Raw genomic sequence first — 22,232 nt, forward strand, 5'->3', positions numbered from 1 at the left:
TGTTGGACACCTTTGAGAAACTTGTAACCCAAGACATATATAAATATAGCAAACGGAGTTACAAATTGAAGAGGTTTAATTTAACTAAGGAAGAACAGGTAACCCTGAAAGAGCTACAGGAGGATAAGAGCATACGGATAATGAAGCCGGATAAGGGGGGAGGGGTTGTACTTTTTTCAGCCAATGACTATAAAAATAAAATGATGGATTTGTTACTTAAATCTGGTAAATATGTGATTTCCTCTAGAAATGAGGTGCATATAGGTTATCACAAAGTGGATATGATGTTGGAAGATCTACTGTTAGAGGAAAGAATTGACATGGAATAGTATAAGTTTTTGAAAGTGGATAATCCGATAATAGGGACTATTGTCGGTATTCCTAAAGTCCACAAGGACATTTATGATCCGCCCTTCAGGCCTATCATATCGGGCAGCCAGGGCAAAACCTTCCCCTTTGGGAAGGTTATAGACAAATGGCTTAAGCCATCATTAAAGAAAATACCCCATTTGGTACGTGATTCTTGGGACTTTTTAGGAAGGCTTGTTCCAGGATTAGCTAAAGGGGTCAATTGGCTAGTCACCATCGATGTTATTGACCTATTTTCTAATATACCAAAGGGGGAAGGTTTACAGAGGTTCCATGAGAGTATTCAAAGCTTAGGAGTGGTAGCCGGTGACAGAAGTATATTGCTAGTTGAGTATATGGAAATGGTTCTAGCACACAATTACATCTATTATGAGGGGGAATACCATCAACAGACCAAGGAGTGGCAATGGGGTGGCTTGCGCCCATATATGCCAATCTCGTTGTATATGATTGGGAAAAAGAATACATTTTTGGGTCCGAATGGTATAAATTTGTCACCTGCTACCTACGATTCTTGGATGATATCTTTGTGCTTTGGAAGGGTAGCAGTGAGGAGTTAGAACAGTTTTGTGGTTATCTTAACACATGTAGTGAGAATTTCAAGTTTACCTTTAATAAAAATAGGACGACCATTCCTTATTTGGATGTCAGGATTACCATCGCTAATGGAGAATTTAGGTCAAATATATATAGGAAAGAAACCTTCAGTAACACCTACTTGCATTATTCCAGTAATCACCCCTGGAATCAAAAAAGGAACATCATTAAGGGGCAATGCATCCGGGTAGCACGGATGACATCTAATGGGGAGGATTTGGAGGAAGAACTTGAGAGAGTAAAAAATTTCTTTTTGGAAAGGGGGTATCCTACGGATATGATTAATGATGCTAGTGAGTATGTGAGGAAGGAATGGGGAAGGAAGTACATGCCCCTTCTTGGGTTAGGGGCCGGTGAACTGATTGCAACTAATAGGATCGCGAATGTTGGAGGGGCAGATAGTAAATTTAAGAAGGCTTGTGTTCTTCAGTACTCCTCTCACTGTAGGGATATCAAGGGTATTATACAAAGAAATTGGACGGTGTTAAAGGCTGATAGTGAAATATTAAGGATAGTGGGGACAGAGCCCAATTTTGTGCATAAGAATGGTTCCAACCTGAAAAGGTTATTGGAGAGGAAAGTGGAGACTAATAAGGAAGGCAATAAGGGGGGAACCAAGAAATGTGGTACTTGCCAGCAATGCCAGTATATATTTGAAGGAGAACATATTACATTACAGAATTATAACCAAACTAAAATTATGTTTGCCAAAGGAAATTGTCGGACTAAGAATTTAGTGTACCTGGCCAGTTGCTCCCAGTGTTCTTGCTTTTATGTGGGAAAAACTATTAGATGTTTACGGAACAGAATTTACGACCACTACTATAGTATAAGGAAGAATGACGAGAATAATGCCCTTTGGAGGCACTTGAAAAATAGTGCGGGCTGCTCGCCATTCAAATTTGGGATTTTGGAAGTGGTTGAGAACAAAGTGAGAGGGGGTGACCCTAAAAGGGTGGTGAGCGACAAGGAGGTAAGGTGGCAAATAAGATTAAATGCTTCTGTACACCCGGGAATTAATGACCACATATTCATTAAACCTATTTTGGATAACAGCTGAAAAGAAATATATGAAAGGAGAGTGGCATTAATTGACCGAGGTGGGCAATTGCTGGCAAAGTTAAGGAATAGATAGGATGTTTTAGAACAACTTTTTGAAATAAGAATGTGTTATGTATGAATTTATTGTCATATTAGTAGTTTTATAAACACAATTAGTACCTTTTAATATATATTTTTTTATGTATAACATAAATATATAAAAAGGTGGATTTTATGCATTTTAACTTGTTTGAAAAGTATGAAGTGAAAATGTTTTGATGGCTTATGTGGGTGTCCTAGGGAATGTGACTGCAGCAGCAGGATTTTTAAGTAGTTGTTGAAAATTTAATAGAAAGTGTTTTATTACGAGATTTAGGTGTGTGTAATTAGGATCATGTGACATTATTTAGATATATAAGGAAGTGCATTTTATTGTGGAAATTGTTCTGATGAAGTCACTTTTGTGATGAAAGCGCTCAACGTATTTTATATGTGAATAAAGGAGTTTTAGTACACCTTACTGCCTGTAGTGTTGTACCGAGAGGACGCCTTACTTTTTTAGGAACTGGTGTGGATTTATCGTCTTGTTTGTGGACTGTTCCTGGTTCGTTTCATATTATAAGCGGGAGATGCTGACTCTTCGCCATGGTTGTGGAGGTAATGGGGAAAGGAATAACTGAACCACAGAAGCAATAAAGGTCAGTAAATTCCTTCCACAATTTACAGAGGGTGATAATTTTGATAGTTTTATTCATATATTTGAAAGAGAAAGCAAACAGTATAATGTTGACCAAGGGCTCTGGGTATGGTTTCTGGCCCCCTTACTCCATGCTAAAGCTGTAACTGCTGTTTCTAAATTGTCTGGTATTGCTTTTTTAAACTATGATAAAGTAAATAAATGTGTGCTTGAATGCTACCTGAAGCTTCATTAGGGTAGATGCAAGGGAGATGAAAGTGTATGTGATTATATTGCTGAGTTAAGCACTTATTTTCATAGGCGGGTAAGTGGGTGTCAGGTCACCAGTTTTGAAGGGTAGGCAGACCTTTTGGTGATGAAACAATCCCTTAGCACTTTTCCTGAGGACATGAGAATCTGGTTGGCAGACTGTGAATGCAACTTTGCAGATGATGGCATCACTGCACAGGAAAGTGATACCCAGTGCTGCACATAGATATAACGGAACCCATGGTGGGCAGCATAAACCATCCCAACAGACTCCACCAGTAACAGGGGAAGCCACTACTTCATGTACATGGCCAGGATCAAGGGTTAAATTTTCTAAATGTAACCACTGGGGACATGTATCATATAAATGTCCACAGAGGAAAAGTGGGGAACAAAAGTTGGGGGAGCCAGCAAGTGGGAATAACAGAATGCCAGCGGTAAGTTGTCTGGAGACAACAGGGGTAACAAACTATCATTAGAATTTATATCCAATCTTAGTGGATGGGAAACAGGCCACTGCTAAGAGAGACAGAGCCTCTGTCATAACCATTGTGAAGCTTGCAGTGGTTAAAGAGGAGCAGTACTTGCTTGGGCAGTCCACTCCAGTCAGAGCTTTCGGAGGGACCCCATTCCAAATGCTTTTGGCCAGGGTTCACCTTGACTGGGAGGGTGGAAAAGGAAGCAAGCAAGTAGGTGTGTTTGATAATATCCCTGCAGATGTCTTGATAGGGAATGATTTTGATAATGCAATAACTTGTGTGCATGCAGTTATACACAGTCAGGCTTGAAGACAGGCATGTGACAGACCTCGCACCAGGGCTGATGAGGTGGCTATTTCCGGTTGGGAGCTACCCTGTAGCAGTGTGCCTGAAGGTGAGACACAGCTGCTGGTAGGTACTGATGTTCCCTTGGACAGAGTGGCTCAAGGGCAGAGGTGAGTGGTAGCACCCAGGCTGACAGCAAGGCACCACTGTCAGAGGCTACCAAATTACTTTAACCTTAACATTCTCCTAGCTGGTGATATTCATCCTAATCCTGGCCCCACACCCCACACACCTAACCCCAGTTCTCCTCCAAACAAATACATCTCCTTCTACTCTTTGAATACTAGGAGCATTTTAAACAAAGTAAGTGAATTACATACTTTGATCTCCCAACAAATTCCTGATTTCCTCGTACTTACTGAAACTTGGCTAAAATCCCAGCACCTAGATAGAGACTTCCTACCTTCCGGTTATAGTGTTCATCGCCTAGATAGACAAAAGAAGAAAGGGGGTGGCATTGCCATACTACATAACAACCTCCTAACTATTTCAAACACTAAATCACTTTTTCCAGCCTTATCTTATCAGTAAATCTAAGACTAAATGAATACTCCACCATTACTATAGTGGCAATATGCATACCTCCAAGAAATAAAATTCCCCTCCTAGAAAATATACTTGCCTACATCTCCAATCACATTTCCAATGAAACTATTATACTTGAAGACATCAACATAAACTGGCTATCCTTCTGCTCTCCTAACCCATTCTCACACATAAATCTCTATGGATTTACCCAACTTATCACTCACCCCACCCGTACCAGTAACTCTCATTCACCATAAGTCTCATTGACTGGTTACTAGTCTCTCACCCTTCCAAATACCACAACCCTGAAACCCTTTCAAACTCCTTAAGTGATCACTGTCCCATAAAGTTCTCAGATACAAATCCCAACATACTAAACCCCATAGGTTCATAAAATGCCGCAAATTAACAAACTCTGACCCTGAAGTCTTCATATCTCTCCTCTTTGAAGTAAACTGGATCCCCCTGCAACAACTCCCCTTAGATGACGCAGTTCAGTTCTTTAACTCCACATTCCTAAATATTCTTAATTCTCTTGCACCTCTCCGAACAGTTTGAATTAAATCAAACCCAGCTCCATGGTTAACTAAAAATACACGAACATTACTAAAAAATAGGGATAGGGCATGGAAAACCTGGACAAAAACCAAACTCCAACCAAACCTGCAAAAATATAAAGAATTAAGAAATTTGACCAAAAGACAAATAAATACAGAGAAGAAAAACTTCTATTCTAATCCACCTTCCACCTTTAAATCAAATCCCAGCAAGTTCTGGAACTCAGTTAACCACATTTTGCCCCCCAGGCTCGCCAAGCTCTCCAAACCCATGTCCTCACAAAACACGAGGAAACTGCCACAATCTTTAACTCTTACCTTATTGATTCAATAGCTAAACTGATTAACCCCATCCCCAACCATGCTATCCATAATAACAATATGAATGTTACAGACCCATCACCAAAAGGCAGCTCTACAAATACTTTCTCCTTAAAAACAGTCTTCACCAACTTTATCAAATCACTACTATCCAAATTAAAACCATGCTCCACATCTGTTGACAATATCCCCTCCTCTTTCCTACAGATTGCTGCTGATCCCCTTGCTCTTCCAGTTTCCATACTAATTAATCACTCCATCTCTGAATCAACTGTTCCTACTATCTGGAAACAATTCTATACCCTTCCTATACATAAAGGAGGTAACTCCACAGATACATCCAACTTTAGACCCATTGCTATACTCTCACCTCTCTCCAAACTTCTAGAAAAATGTATACACAAACAAATAATATCATACCTACTTCTAGAGGATCTACTCACACCCATGTAACATGGTTTTTGTCCGAACCTTAGCACCACTACAGCCCTTCTGTCCTTCCTGCAGCACTTGCCAGAGACAACAATAAACATATCTCCTGTCTGTTCTTAGACCTCTCAAAGACCTTTGACACAGTCTCTCATCCTTTCCTTCTGCAACAACTGACAAATCTTAATTTCTCACCTCCTACTGTATCCTGGCTTAAAAGTTATTTCTCTGATTGCTACCAGTCAGTAAAATGGCATTCAATCCACTCCCCCTTGCTCACCATTAAAACAGGTGTACCACAAGCTTCCATCCTTACTCCACTACTTTTCAATATCTTTACCAATCTTCTCTCCTCTTCCTGTCCTGACTCATCTATTATACAGTATGCAGATGACTCTACAGTCATCTCAGTCACTGACTCTATAACTCAACTTACATCAATTACTCAGACTCTCTTCAACTCAGCAGAAAAAAATGGCTATCCAATAACCAACTTATTCTCAATCCAAACAAGAGTAAACTACTACTCTTTCTTCCTAAAAACCTTCACTACATCAAATCATCCTTCACAAAACTGTCCCTAAATAGTACAGGTAGACAACAGCACAAAACTACTAGGCATCATCATTGACGACCACTTAACGTTTGATTTGCATATCAACAATTGCATTAAGAAAATGCATCAGAAGTTGGGATTACTGTAACGTAACAGGAAATTTCTTAATAAGGAAGCTAGGTTAACCCTATCTAACTCTTACTTCTTACCCACCTTACTCTATAGTTCTCAAATTCTAACCAACCTCAACACTGGACTATTAGCCGAACTAGAAACAACTTACAACAAAATTGCCATATTTATAGGTGCCATCACTGTCTCTCACTGAAAAAACTGCACTGGCTTGAACTACCCAACCTTCTCCTACTAACTCAGACCCAGATCATTCATTCAATTAACTACAAACCCTCTTATTGTCCAACGCTCTCTACTCTAATCTCCTACTACACCCCGACAAGATCTCTCCTTAGTTCCAGTCAAGGGCAATTACAAATTCATAAATCTAAAACTAAAATAGTGCAAAATCTCTACAGTTTTAGCCCTGCTAAGACTTGGAATAATCTACCACTCCAAATCAGGACTCTCCAGCAACAAAAACAATTCAAAACAGCCACTAAACAATACCTACAATGTAAATGGATATGTCAGTGTAACCATCCCCCATAAACCTGTCACCCCTACCTCCTAACTCTCCTTTATCTCCATCTCCTATCCCCCCTTCCAACTGTGTTCCACTTCTCATTTCCACAGTTACCAAAACTAATCACATGTAAATATGATGTTATTATTTCTGTAACCTCATCATATGAAGATGTTATGCTTTTTGTATTGTGTACACTTTTGTTACTTGTCCATTTATTAGTACTGTGGATGTTAGTCATGCAATCTATATTGGAGCTTTTCTCCTCAGGCCTCCACTGAAAAAGGGCTACTTAGCTCAGACGGACATTCCCGGTCATCAAATGTAAAATAAATAAATAAATACATAATAAATAAATGTCCTGTGAAAAGGCAGCTGGGAAGAGTTACAGGTTCATCTCTCGGACCCTACACTAAGAGGCTTGAGGGAGGTAGCAAGGAAGGCACCTGATAGAAAAAGGGGAGTCTGTATACTGCAACAAGGAGTTACTGTATAGAGAGTGGACCCCTGAGGGTGGGTTAGAGAGTGAAGTGATACAGCACTTGGTAGTACCTAGAGCCTACCATCTGGCACTTCTAGCCATAGTCCATGACATTCCTTTTGCAGGTCTTATGGGCATAAAGCATACCAAGAGACATATTATGCAGAAATTGTACTGGCCTGGGATTGCAAGTTATGTAACAGGGTACTGCGGGACTGTGAAAAGTGCCATAAAGTAGGCAAGGCAGAAGACAAGGTCAAAGCTCCTTTGATAGTTTTGCCTGTGGGTGAAGAGCCATTTCAGAGGATAGCTGTGGATATTGTGGGGCCTCTGAGTACCCCATGTTCCACAGGGAAGAAGTATATCCTGGTGGTAATAGATTATGCTACTGGATACTCTGAGGTGGTGGCTCTGTCCTCCATCAAGGCAGGGAAGGTGGAAAATGCTTTGTTAGAGATTTTCAGCAGGGAAGTTTTCACAAGAGAAATACTGATTGACAGAGGTGCCAATTTCATGTCAGACCTGCTGACTTGTCTGTGAAAGTGCTGTGGGGTGAAGCACCTAAAAGCCACCCCTACCATCCCCAGACTAATGGTCTTGTGGAGATGTTAAACTCTACACTAAACACCATGGCACAGATATTTGCAGATCAGTTTAAGAGAGAGAGAGTGGGACAAATATGTTCCCCATCTGCTGTTTGTGTATAAAGAGGTACCCCAGGAATCCACAGCTTTTTCACCCTTTGAGTTGTTGTATGGGCATAGGGTGAGGGACCTTTAGATTTGATTTGTGATAAGTTGGACGGTGAGTTTGAATCCCACAATGAGTCTGTTGTGACATATATCCTAAACCTTAGGACAAGGCTTAGGGAGCTGTTGAGCTTGGTACAAAAGAACCTGGCAGGAGCCCAACATCAGGAAAAAGGTTTGGTGTGACAGGAATGCTCGAGCCTAAGAGTATGCTGTGGGACAGCAGGTGATGGTTCTCACTCCTGTCAGACACAATAAGCTGCAGGCAACTTGGGAGGGACCCTTCAATGTGGTAAGGAAGGTCAGTGATGCTAACTATATGGTAGAACTGCTATTCAGGAGGCAGGGGGACAAATTGTACCATGTTAACATGATGAAGCCTTACCATGATAGGGAGGACCCTGTGCTGTATATTTGCAGTGGAAAGCAGGAGGAATGAGAGAGGGATCTGGTGACTAATCTCCACAGTGAGGCTCAGACTGACACCTCAGTGGAAGGGATAAGAGTTTCTCAATGGCTATCCCCTACCCAGGTTCAAGAAATCCGAGCAGTGTTACAAGAGTTTGGAGGCATGTTCACTGGGAAACCTTGGTGCACCCACCTGGTGCAGCACCATGTGGATACAAGTCCCCAAAGACCTATCAAGCAGGTCCCTTACAGGATGCCTGAGTGAGTCAGACTGACGCTGAGGGAGAAGATACAGAACATATTGGAACTGGGGGTAATTTAGGAGTCCAACAGTCCCTGGGCCTCCCCAGTGATGCTGGTACCAAAAAAAGATGGCAGCAACAAGTTCTGTGTAGACTGTAGGAAACTAAATAGTCACACAGAGTTAGATGCTTACCCCATGCCTAGGACAGATGAAGCCTTAGAGCAGCTGGGTTGGGCTAAGTATTTGACCACTATCAGTCTGACCAAGAGTTACTGGCAGGTGCCCTTGACTCTCACCACAAGACAGAGAGGCCAGCCTTTTTGATTCCTTTCTAATTATGCAGGTTCATAAAGATACCCTTTGGGATACAAAATGCCCTACCAACCTTGGAGAGGTTGGTAGATTGTATCCTAGCAGGAGGAGGAGATTTTGCCCTTGTGTACCTGGATGATATTGCCATCTACAGGCCTTCCTGACAGGAGCACCTTCAGCATGTCAGGGAGGTCCTGGGCAGACTGCAAAGGGCAGGGTTGACCATTAAGCCTAGTAAGTGTCAGGTGGGTATGACGGAGGCCTCCTACTTAGGACATAGAGTGAGAAGTGGTAAGATCAGGTCAGAATCTGCTAAAGTGGAAGCCATTCAGGCATGGCCTGGCCCCTGTTACCAAAAAGGAGGTGAGGGCATTCCTGGGGAGAGTGGGGTACTATAGAAAGTTTGTTCCCAATTATATAGTACAATAGCTGCTACCCACACAGACCTAATGAGGAAAAACAGGCCAGACAAGGTAGTGTGGACCCCAGCCTGTGAACAGGCATTCCAAAAGCTTAAAGGGGCTTTAAGAGGACACCCTGTGTTAACCAGTCCAGATTATAGCAAATAATTTGTTGTGCATGTGGATGCTTTGAACCATGGGGTGGGGACTGTAATCAGCTAGGTTTCTTCAGAAGGCAAAGAACACCCAGTGGTATATCTCAGCCATAGACTCTAACCTAGGGAGGAATGTTATGCAGCTGTAGAAAAAGAATGTTTTGCCATAATGTGGACACTGCAAAAATGTCAGCCCTATCTCTATGGAAGGAAATTCACAGTAGTTACATACCACAATCCCTTAACATGGCTACATTGAGCCAGCCAGCAAAATGCCAAGTTGTTAAGGTGGAGCCTAGGGTTGCAAGCATATGATATGACAGTGCAGCATGGTAATGTGGTTAGCATTGCAATGCAGATGAGCGTTCAAGACAGGGTAAGGATTAATGCATTCCCAGATATGCTCATTCCTCTCAAGCAATGTTTCTCAAGGGTCACTTGAAAAACTAGCCTGAGTCTTCAAATGGGGGGGGGGGTGACAATGTGAGGTATTGCCAGCTATGCCAGGAGAAGTAGGGCAGTGGATATGTAACATATGCCAGTACAGCTAGCTGGGATTTTGTAAAGAATTATATGTCATTTGTATATCAAACTAATTTATACAGATGCTTGTGTTGAAAAATGTATTTGTAAAGCTGCTTGTGTTAAACATCTACCAACAGTGTGCTTTGCTAGACAGAAAAAGAAACATATATGCAGTATTGTAACTGTTTACATTTATATATTTTAACAGAGGATACTGGAAGAGAAGATGTTAATCTCAAATTTTAAAAATATTAAGAAATTAAATTACTGGGTCTAAGTCATAAAGATGTTATCTCACAGTTTTACATGAAGCCAGAGAAGCAATGTCTGTAAGAAGCATTGTTTATTAGCTCCTGTAGGAAGACCAGAAGTGTTTTATGGTTTTATGACTTCAAGGAGCTATAGCAGATCTTAGCAAGGCTGTGTGTATGTGTGTGTGTGTGTGTGTGTGTGTGTGTGTGTGTGTGTGTGTGTGTGTGTGTGTGTGTGTGTGTGTTATTGACACAAAGGTACTAGTTCCAATCAGTTTCTAGCAATGGGGGGGGGGTGCATGGAAACCAGAAGTCAGATGACCAGATGTATGTGATGTCATTCTGAAATCCATCACTAAAATAATGTTCAATACTAGGTGAGACTGAAGTCTCAGGGGAGTCTGTTTTTTGGAAACCTGACATAGAAGGATCACTCACCTACTTTATCTTGCCTTGCTCTAGTAAGTGACCAGGGAATAGTAACTCTTGAGATCAGTCAGTTAAATATAGTGAGATTAGTTAAGTACTGTTTTTCTGTATCTGTGTGAATCTATTAATCTGAGCTATTTTAATACTTCCTGCAGTTGAAACTCTGTTTACTGTAAATAGATATTTAGCATTTTCATGTTCTTTTCTTATTTATTACTACATATATTTAAACTTTTCATCGGAGATAGTCTTTTAGAGAATATTTTAATCTCTGAGAGTACTTATATATATTTGGTGACACTCTGTCCTCTTCTGAAAGCCTTGCTGTTGGTCAAACTACCATTTGCATTAATATTAATTTTATTCAGTATAATTGGGTGCCCTTGTAAGAACTTTAGAGTAGCTGGCTTGGGAGTGTCTGGTGGCAGAGACTACCTTATATTCTGGGCAGAAGGGGGCATAGCTAGTAAACCTATATCAGCCTTTTCCAGGTGTGTGTGTGTGTGTGTGTGTGTGTGTGTGTGTGTGTGTGTGTGTATGCGCATGTAAATCAAATCTTAAAATGTGTGTGTGTCAGCTACTTGGAGCAGAAACACAAAGCATTGGTATCACAGAGAGGATACTTGAGGACTTGGCTTGGACATTCGGCTGAGGACTAAACTCTACAGCTGTGCCAGTGGTGAGCCTTATTAGGGACCTGGGGAGAGAGAGAGATTGAGAGAGAGAGAGAAACCCAGACCCTGGGTGAGTCTGTTCTCTGAATGCTCTTAAGGGAAATTGTGAGTGATGAAGATAGCTGCATCTGGAAATAATAGGTGTATCCATTTTTGTTCAAATGACTGTCCCTCTCCAGTGCCAGTGGTCAGAATTCAGGCTCCCTGATTACTGGGCCAGAATGAGGACTTGACACCCTGCTCTCAAGATGGCTAAACCTCTAAGAGGAGTATCCCACAGTGGTACTGAAAAAGAAGAAGTTCTGTTATTGCATCGAAAATTTGTCTTAGTAATTACACACGTGTACACATTTTTTTTCATATTCATTTTATTGTGTATTTCAAACGTACACTACCATCATCACTTAAGAATACCAAAACATGTTTCTTTTTATGCTGTTAAGCCTTGTTATACAGTAATAACACATACTGAAGTGCACTTTATGTAGCAATGATTGTCACAGCATTCTTCTTTTACATATATGTATATCCTGTAACCTTTAAATTTCAACTCCATAATACTAATTCACATTTTCCTCATCTCCAAGATATTAATGTATTTTAGTTGTAGGAGGGTCTCATATTCTGGCATCTTTCTATTTAGATGTCTAGAATTGAGTTCCACCATGATAATGCAAGCATTTGAGTGTGAGCTTGTTATGAAAGAATGTTTAAAAAAGACACTGCCAGAGCGGCAAAGACTATCCACTAAGCCACTCATATGATTAGTGTTAAGCCATCCCTGGTAAAACAAGAAGTCTTAGCTACAATTTCAGCCCAAGCCGACACATACACTCTCCCCATAAAATGACACCAACTACTTAGCCATTTGTTAAAGCAAGTTATCTTATCTTGGTATCTTGCCATCATTACTGGTGAAGGCAAAATACAACTCATGACCAATGTCTTTCCTGCCTGTAAAATATTTATTGTAAATTCCATCACATCTCTTTGCATATTACCCCGAGTGCAGCTCTTCAGGCCATGCAATCCCACATGGGCCACCAGTAGGCTGTCATCATATTTCTCTGCTTTAAGGGACCTTAGGACCTTTGTGACATCATGGATTCTGGCACCGGACAAGCAGCTTACAGCCACTCTGTTTTTGTCCAGTCTGGTTAGTGTGAAATCTGTAGGCCTAACTACAGAGTCACTTATAACTAAAACATTTCCTTGTGTGTGAGCAGACTTGGTGGGTGCTATAGGTTTAGGTCTGCTGTCTTGGTAGTTTAGGAAGATCTTCTCTGGTGTTACCATTATGGGATGTATTTTAATCCTATCTGTGCCAGCAGGCTCTAAGTCATTATGTGGGAAGAGCTCCTTCGGTGCTGCCATTACAAGAGGCATTTTCTTTGTATTCATGTCAACTGGTACAACATTGCCATGTGGTAAAATCTTCCATGGTGGTATCACTGTGGGAGTCATTTTCATTATATATATGCTTTAACACATACCAAATAATTATCTGAGAATTTTTTTGTTTTCCTGATGCTGCTATTGCTGCACCTTTGTTGTTCTCTTACTCTGTCCTACACCAGTGAGTTTTTGGTTATCAGTTTCGACCTCTCAGAAATATCAAAGTAATACTTAGTTACAGCTAATGTAAAATAGATTATTTATGCTGGTCAGATTAGTTCTAATTAGGCATAGCTACTTTCAGAAGCAGGGCATGCTGGAATACATGCACCTACAGCTAATTTGGCAAGGACACCGGGGCCCTTCCTCTTCTGTCTGGGAGCCTTTTTAACTTCTTCTTCATTTACAGATGCAAATGTAAATTGGTTACTCTTTTCAGAAGGTGATAGTTACTCCAGCTGTTTAGAATAAACTCTCTGACAATCCATTATATGACAGTAAATTTATATATTTGTAACGTTATGTATTTTGCCTGTATAATCTTTACTCTGATGTTTCATTATTAGAACACCAATTTATTATTGCTTTTTCCTCAAAGTGTGGCTGTTACTTTAATGTATGATGGGATTTTCACCTTTGTCATCATCACCATCAACCCCCTTTTTCCCATTTCTTTCTACATGGCGTCAGAGTATCATGTTAACTGTTGCCAACTCTCCTGATTCAGTGCCACACTCCTGCCTTCTTCAGCACTCATGCCTGATTATTGCAGATCTTCTTTCACACCATCCATTCACCTCTTTGCTGGACATCCTCACTTCCTCTTACCTTCTTCTTGTCTGTCCCAAGTCTTCTTCACCAGATTGTCTTCTGCTTTACTGCACATGTCCAAACCACCATAATCTGTTCTCTTTGATCTTTTCTGCAATTGGAGCTACTTTGGCTTCTGCTCTTATGTCCTCATTTCTTTTCCTGTCCCACAGTGTGCATCCTACCACCCTCCTCAGGCGCTTCATTTCCATCACCTCTAGCCTCTTCAACTGTTCTGCCTTTACTGTCTAGGTTTCTGTACCATACAGTAGTACTGGTCACACCACTGTCTTGTACACCTTACTTTTCAGCTTCTTTGGCATTTTTCTGTCATAGACTACACCTGACACTCTATGCCTGGTTGCAGCCCCTCTGATTCTAGCTTTGACCTCTTCATTCACACTTCCTTCTTTTCAACCACCCCTCCCAGATACTTGAAGCTGTTTACCTCTTCCACTATCTTTCCTTCTATCTCGGTTCTGAGCTTCTTCTGATTTCCCCAATTTGTTGCCATTAACACTGTCTTATTTTTGCTTAGTTTCATCCCATGTGATTTCAGTTTTGCATTCCATTCTCCTATCCTTTGCTGAAGTTCTAGCTCAGAGTCTTCCTGTAATGCCACATCATCTACATACAGCAACTTTGTTGATCTCTCCTCTTTGATCTGTTTGCTAATGTAGTCCATCACCAGTATGAACAGCAGTGGGCTTAGAGATGAACCCTGGTGTACACACACTCTGACTGGGAACCCCATATATGAGGCTGGACATTGTTCGTACTTGAGTCATTGGGTCCTTGTACATAGCCTGCTTTAATTCTCCCAATGTTTCTGGGACTTCAAACCACTGCAGTACTGCTCAGATCATCTTTCTTTCTCCAAGTCTAGGAATGCCCAGTTGGACTCTCTCCTCATCTGTAGCTTCTTCTCAAGTATCTGTCTCACTGCAAACATCGGGTCACTTGTGCTGCATCCTGATCTGAATTTGAACTGCTCATCTCCAATCTTACATTCTACTACTATGCATATCCATTTATCAATCACCCTCTCTAGAACTTTCATGCAATGTGATAGGAGTTTGATGCCTCTGTACTGCCCACAGTTGTGGATGTCCCCTTTGTTCTTCAGCCTATGTGTGCCATGTATTTCCTATTTGAACTATAAAATTGTCACATAGTCAGCTTGATTTACTCTTTGCAGCTTGAAGATCTAGATTATCTGGCTCCCTCCTACTACAGACAAGAACATACACTGTTAGATGTTAGAAGGCAGGAAGTTCATAGCTACATGTAATGATTTAACGGAAGCAAACATGGATGCAACATCAGATCAGCTCCTTGAAAAGGTGCAAGAAAATGTATCAAAGAGTTAACAAGCTTTCCGGAAGCAGCAAGGCACTCTCTATAGTTTACATTTGTATTTTGTAAAAGATGGAAAGACATAAAGAGACAAACATATATAAAGAGAGAGGGGTGCATGAAGGGAGTACCATATCTGTGGAAATACTCAAGAAGGGATACTTATCTTTGTTGCATACTTACAATTTCTGCTTTTATCAGATACAGTGGTTAGTTTTCCAGTTTGATACCCAGCTGGAGTACCTGCTGTGAGGAGTATGCATATCGTCACTGTGTCTGCAAGGGATCTCACTGGCTGCACTGTCTTTCTCTAACATCATAAATGTATGCAATAGTTAAAATGGTGATCCTCCCAGTCCTGTCCTGCTTTTGTGCATATCATGTAAGTGTGAGCATATCTGGATCTCACGACAGACTTAGTATCTCTGCCTTGTGCCCAGTAAGTTAATGACAGCGTAGCCCCAGGTTTGTCATAACCTTGAAAGTGTTAAAGCACTAACCGGAAAATGAACAGATGAAGGATTGAACAGATTATTGCATGATAAACATGTGATGTCAGGGTTGTATGTAGCTATTTTGTTATCTGAGCCTATTCCCTGATCTGTCACCCCCCAACTGCCTCTACCAGCAGCATTAGAAAGTTGCCTCTTACTTTACTCAGGCAATGACTGAGGAATTGAGGGAAAGAGAAGTGAATGTACAGATATTATCAGCTAATTAGGGTCAGCAAACAAACTGAGAATTCATCCAACACCCTAGGACTTAAACAAAAATTAAGGCATTTTACAATAAATAATATGATCACAGTCTCCCTTGGGAATAACACTTTAAAAATGACCTTCCCTACAGGAAGACCCTAGGAGAGGAAGTTTAAGATTATTGGGGCAAGACACTACCAGATATCAGCTTGCTACAGTTGTAAGCAAAGCAGAATTTCTTTTCTTTCTTTTTTGGCTCTTCAGTTGAAGAGCTGAAGTGGGGGCGTGTCTCTGGAGGAAGTGGATTGATACAGAAGTACCAGTTTTCATTCTGCAGTAAGAGGCCGTTATGTTGGGAAACTGGTACTGCGCACTAGATGAGCCAGACAGAGTTCTGCCAAAGATGTCACTCTTTTTAGAAGTCTGGGGACTGAGATAAAGCTGAAATTAAACATCTTGTTCATCACTTGACACATTGAGATAAGAGACAGCTTTTATTGTAATAAGCATTATGTTTCCAGTCAGGCTACCTACATTTGTCAAAGTGGGGTGGGGGAATGCTGGTATCAGGGAATAAAGTAATCAAATGCACAGGGGAAAGCACAACACGTAACACATACATGGCTTAAACTCGCATTATTTCCACATTAAGGTCTGTGTTTACAGGATTTCTTAATGACACTATAGGGCTGTTTCACACACACACACACACACACACACACACACACATGTATATATATATATATATATATATATATATATATATATATATATATATATATATATATATGGATCACCTTTATATCCCCGAAATCGCGTTTCGCCGACACACTAATCACCGACACCAAAAGACCGACAACTAAAAATACCGACAACGCAAAACACCGAAAACCATTACACCAACACACTACACGTAAACAACACAGTACACTACATAACATATCCACTATCCCTAACCCAAACCCTAACCCTAAGGTCCGACACTACTGCACACTTACCCTACCTGCACCCTAACCCTAACTCACTTACCCACCCCTAACCCCAAGATCCGACACTACCGCACACTCACCCTACCTGCACCCTAACCCTAACTCACTTACCCACCCCTAACCCCAAGATCCAACACTACCGCACACTCACCCTACCTGCACCCTAACCCTAACTCACTTACCCACCCCTAACCCCAAGGTCCGACACTACCGCACACTCACCCTACCTGCACCCTAACCTTAACTCACTTAACCCACCCCTAAACCCACAGTCCCTCACTATCGCACACTTACCTGTCCACTCCCTAACACTAAATCCCTCACTCGATCGCACACTTACTAAGTCCGTCGGGTTCTCACCTTGTCGGTCATCTGCGTTGTCGGTGTTTTCGTCCCGACGGATTCCGTGTCGGCGAAACGCGTTGTCGGGCATCTGAAGGTGACTCATATATATATATATATATATATATATATATATATATATATATATATATATAGATAGATAGATGTACACATATACACAAACACAAATAAATGCACATATCTGAGTTTGTGACAAGAACAAGAGACAAAACGACAAGGAACCAAAACGGCAAACCCCATTGCACCCCCCCACACCACATACTGATCATATATACCGACTCCAATATCATACATCAGTGCTCGAAATGGTACATCACCCTTACCTGTACTTTTGTACAATTACATATATCACCAGAAGCAAAAAAATAAAAAAAAATAAAAGTACCCGAAAACAAACAGAAAATCACAGCCTCCATAAACAACTAAATACTCCAAGAAGTATAACAGCATGTCCCAGAGTGATTTGCCCCCTGCAAAAAAAAAAAAAACAAAAAAAATGTTTTGCATCTTGGTGTGTGTTTTTTATTTTGTTTTTTCCAAGCTTTTATGCTCAATATTCTGAGTTTTGCTCATGAGTGTTTGATTATATGATACAGAATTTTATATATATATATATATATATATATATATATATATATATATATATATATATATGTGTGTGTGTGTGTGTGTGTGTGTGTGTGTGTGTGTGTGTGGTGTATGTGGATAGACATCCTTTTCCCTTTTTTAGTTTCTCCAAATCTTTTGAGTTTTTAATACCATGAAGGAAATGGACCCCATTCCTAAGTCAAAGTATGATTAAAGTTCATGAAATTGGTATTGTTTCAATCTTTGATGTCAGCCAGAAGTGCTCTTCGCAGCACCCACAATGTGCCCGGTAATGACTCCTTCTGCAATTCTACGGAATTACATGTTGAGTAGAGAATCAATTATCTGAACTAACTGGGACCTAGGGTAGTTCGGATAATCAAACTGTTCGGATAATCAAATATACATTGAACTTCATAAACTACTTCTAAAATCTTATTTTTTCTGCATGCAGGGAATACAGTTTTCAATCATTCAGTAATTCCAGTCGACAATAAAAAATATTTTTTTACACACGAGCAGGCTACAAGCTCAAAAAACATGCACACATGAATACATATAACATTTACATATTCAGAGTTTATGATTTTTCCTACACAAAAACTCTGGAAGACTGTGTTCAGATAATTGATGCTTTGGATGATTGATGTTCAGATAATCGACTCTCTACTGTATCAGTAACATATCTAAATATGATTGTATATTCTTTTTGATAAGAACCATTGCTCTTACTACTATTGGAACTGTCTGGATATCTTTCTTCCACATTGCTCTCATTTCTGTCTGCAAATCCTTATATTTTATGATTTTGTGTCTCTCTGTATGCAACACACTGTAGTCATTGGGTGTAATGATTTCAATGATCAATGCTACTTTTGTCTTCTTTTCCTGGACCACTATATCTGGTTTTCTCGTATCTATCTTTTGAACTGTTGGTAATAGGTGATCTCATGTGATGTAGACTTCATCATTTTCTATGATGCTTTCTGGCTCATGTTTCCAGTTTTCAGCTACTTCAATATTATAATATTTACACAATCCCCAGTGCAACAGTCTTGCCACATTATTATGCCTTTCAGCATACAGCCCTTCTGCCATTAGTATGTCACAACCTGCAACGAGGTGTGGGACTGTTTCCAATTCAGTTTTACAAAACCTACATTTGTCTGTTTCTCCCACACGTTGAATGGACTTTGTAAACCAACCTGTACATAGTTCACTGTCTTGGGTAGCTAATATTAACCTTTCATCTTTTGGTTTGAATTTGCCTCTCCTTAACCGTTCCTGCATTTGATCCTGATCAACATGAGGTTGTTCTAGTTTTGTATACTTGCAACTATATTTATGTATTTTCCACATTTCTTGCCCTCTCATCTGATCCTTCACCTTATATTCTTTCTTTTGGTTTTTGGCACATTCAGTTGCTTTCTTCTTTTTATCTACTTCTGTTTTGATTTCCATTCCTGCTTGATGCCAATATGCTTCTGCTAGACTAAACTTGGAAGCCATCTTAGATTTATTCTCTTCATGTTTCAAAACTTTCACTATGTTTGGGTATTGTGAGGTCAGCAGATATGTATGTAGTCCCACTATTGCAGATCTGTACATGTAATCAATTTTAAGGAGGCCCACACCTCCTTCGGAATGGGGAATATATAATCTTGGTATGCACTGATTTTTATCAATTATTTTATGAGCATGAAGCATCCTTTTTGTTTTCCTGTCTAATCTATCTAACACCTTTTGGGGCCAGTCAATCACTCCAAACCTCTATGTTAGGATAAAAAGAGCAAATTGGTTTATAGCCTGAAATTTGTTCCTAGATGTCAGCGCTGTTTTTAGGATTAATTTATGTCTTCTAAAATATTCCTTACTGAGTTTTATTCTCATTTGTTCATATTTTATTGTTGACCCTTGACCAGTTTCCAAATATTTATGTACTCCCTCTTGCTCAAGTTCTTTTATGTCACATTCTTGTCCTAAACTGATGTTTTCATGGTGCTGCTGCTTTCCTGCTTTAAAGGTTGCTTTTTCACGTTTATCAAGCCAAAAGGACATTATTATATCATCTGAAAAAGTTTTGACTACTTGAAGTTGTGCTTTCAGTTCCTCATCTGATGAGCTATACAGTTTTCAATCATAGGCAAAGAGAAGATGAGAAGTCTTTACACTTTGTTGCTTTCTGGGAGCCAAATTATAGGCATGACCTAATCTGTTAAGCAGACAGCTTAATGGGTTTAGGGCAATACAAAAGAGCAACAGTGACAGAGAGTCACCCTGGAATAATAATTTGTCCTTTGTCATGGCTTAACTGCAAAGTGGTTTATCACTGTTTCATGGCTGCTATGATGTACTTTATCAGTGTAAGGTTTATCTTATACATTTTAAGCACTCTTTTATCCATGAAAGTAGGATACTGTCAAATGCTTTTTTGTAGTCTAGCTGTGTCATACTTAGATTCTTCCCCTTTTTGCAGTTTTCCACTATGACTTTATTTAACAGCAAATGATCCTTTGTTCCATATGACTTTCTTTTATTACCCTTTTGTTCTATTTCCATAATTGAGTTTTCTTCTAAATGTTTATATACCTTGTCAGCATAAATTCCAGTCTATAGTTTATATGTTGTCGGAAGGCAAGTTATTGGTCTGTAGTTTTTAGGGTAGCTTGCAGGTTCACACTTAAGTAGGAGCATTGTTTTTCCTGTTAGCCAGGTTAGTGTCTGTTTGGGGTGTGCATATAAATAGTTCTTACTCATGGCTAAATCTTCGTGTGCAAAGATGTTAATACTTTTAGCCAAAAGTTAGGTACTGCATCTGGGCCTGGGGTTTTCCAATTAAAGGCTTTTCTTAACTTTGCTTGAATCCCTCTGTCTGTTACTTCATCCCATTTCATATCCTGTGCCTTTAAACTTCTTATTCTTTATTTTACTTTTTCTATCTATTTAGCATCTTTGTTATGTTTCACAGGATCTTCATAAATACTTCTCCAAAAATATCTATTTCTTCTTTTTTTGGTGGTCTTTCAATTCCTTTTACCTTGCTTCCCAATTCTCTGTAAAACTTTTTTGGGTCATCAATATATTGCTTAGTTTGTATTTTTCCTTTATATTTATATGTGTATCTTCTAACTGCGGTGGTGGTGCTGCGGTAGCATTGTCGCCTCACAGTAAGACGTTGTCCTGTTCGATTCTCAGCTAGAGCGTCTTCTGTGTGGAGGCATGCGTGAATGGGCGTACCTTCGTTGAAGGTTGTGCATCAGGGCTGGCAACTCAGCACGTAAAAATCTACTGCCAATCATTAGCGGACCGGAGTTCCACTGTGGCGACCCCTAACCGGGAAAAGCCAAAAGACACAACAACAACATTTATCTGTGTATCTTCTAAGTTTTTCTGCCTGTGCTGATATTTTTAGTTTATTATTTGCAATAGTGCATGACAAATTCTGATCTGTTATAATACTGTTCATTGCTTTTATCACATCTATCTTTCTGAGTATTTTTGTTGATCTGTTCCCTGTTCTATAGTCTTTTAACAGTGACACTTCTTGTCTTGTTTTATAGTTTTTCTTATTCAATACTGCCATGAAGGCATTCAATTTCACCTAGTCTTTCCCTTACTCCCCTGTGTTCTTGTGGTAGGACTTTATCTGTTATTAATTTGGCTGCACAGTAATGGATCCTATTTACTTTGGTTATATCACATGAAATCTCTATGGACAGACTGTCTTGACTACTGTGTTTGTTTTATCAAACTTCTAACTTTTGGGGTTTTATTGACCTTCTGCAGTCTGTTTCTTTCATTGATCTTAATATGTCTATGTATCTCTATTAAATCAAGCAACTTTTCTTGGATCATTTTCTTCTAAACTGAGGGCACATTCTTTGTTCTCCATTTCCTATGGACATTCTATAGAAAGTTCTAGAGCTTCTTCCTGTGCCACCTTCTCTTCAGTTTCCCCCTGTCATCCATTGCTGTTTCATATGGGAACTCACTGGCCTGTCACTCCACAACATTGACTACGTCAGAGTTGCCACAGTTTTCTGTTCTTTTCCTCATATAGCTCCAGCTGAACATTTGTACTGGTTTCCTATGGGAGGCTCCAAAGTATCTTTATATGTCAATTGATTAAATGGTTTCTGTTTCACTGGTTTGTCCTTAATTTGGGTGTCTGTTGTTCTATCCTGTTGTGTTATAATCTGAGTTAAATTTTCTACACTAAAGCCTTTACTTTGCAGGTACTCCATAACCTCAGTTTCTATTTCTTTAACTTCTACATTGTTTGTGTGTTTGTGTCTTTCGGCTTTTCCCGGTTAGGGGTCGCCACAGTGGAACTCTGGTCCGCGCTAATGATTGGCAGTAGAGTTTTACATGCTTGCTTGCCGGGCCTAACGCACAACCTTCAACGAAGGAACGCCCATTCACACATGTCGCCATACAGAAGACGCTCTAACTGAGAATCGAACGGGCAACGTCTAACTGTGAGGTGACAACGCTACCACAGCACCACCACCACTTTTTTCTACTTTTCCTCTTTGTTTTCTTATGTTTTTGCATTGTACAGTTTTCCATATCTGCATGTCTTTGCCTGTGTTTCTC

This window comes from Protopterus annectens, chromosome 11.part0 (genome assembly GCF_019279795.1).
Source record: "Protopterus annectens isolate FY-2018-M chromosome 11.part0, PAN1.0, whole genome shotgun sequence".
Taxonomy (NCBI): domain Eukaryota; kingdom Metazoa; phylum Chordata; order Ceratodontiformes; family Protopteridae; genus Protopterus; species Protopterus annectens.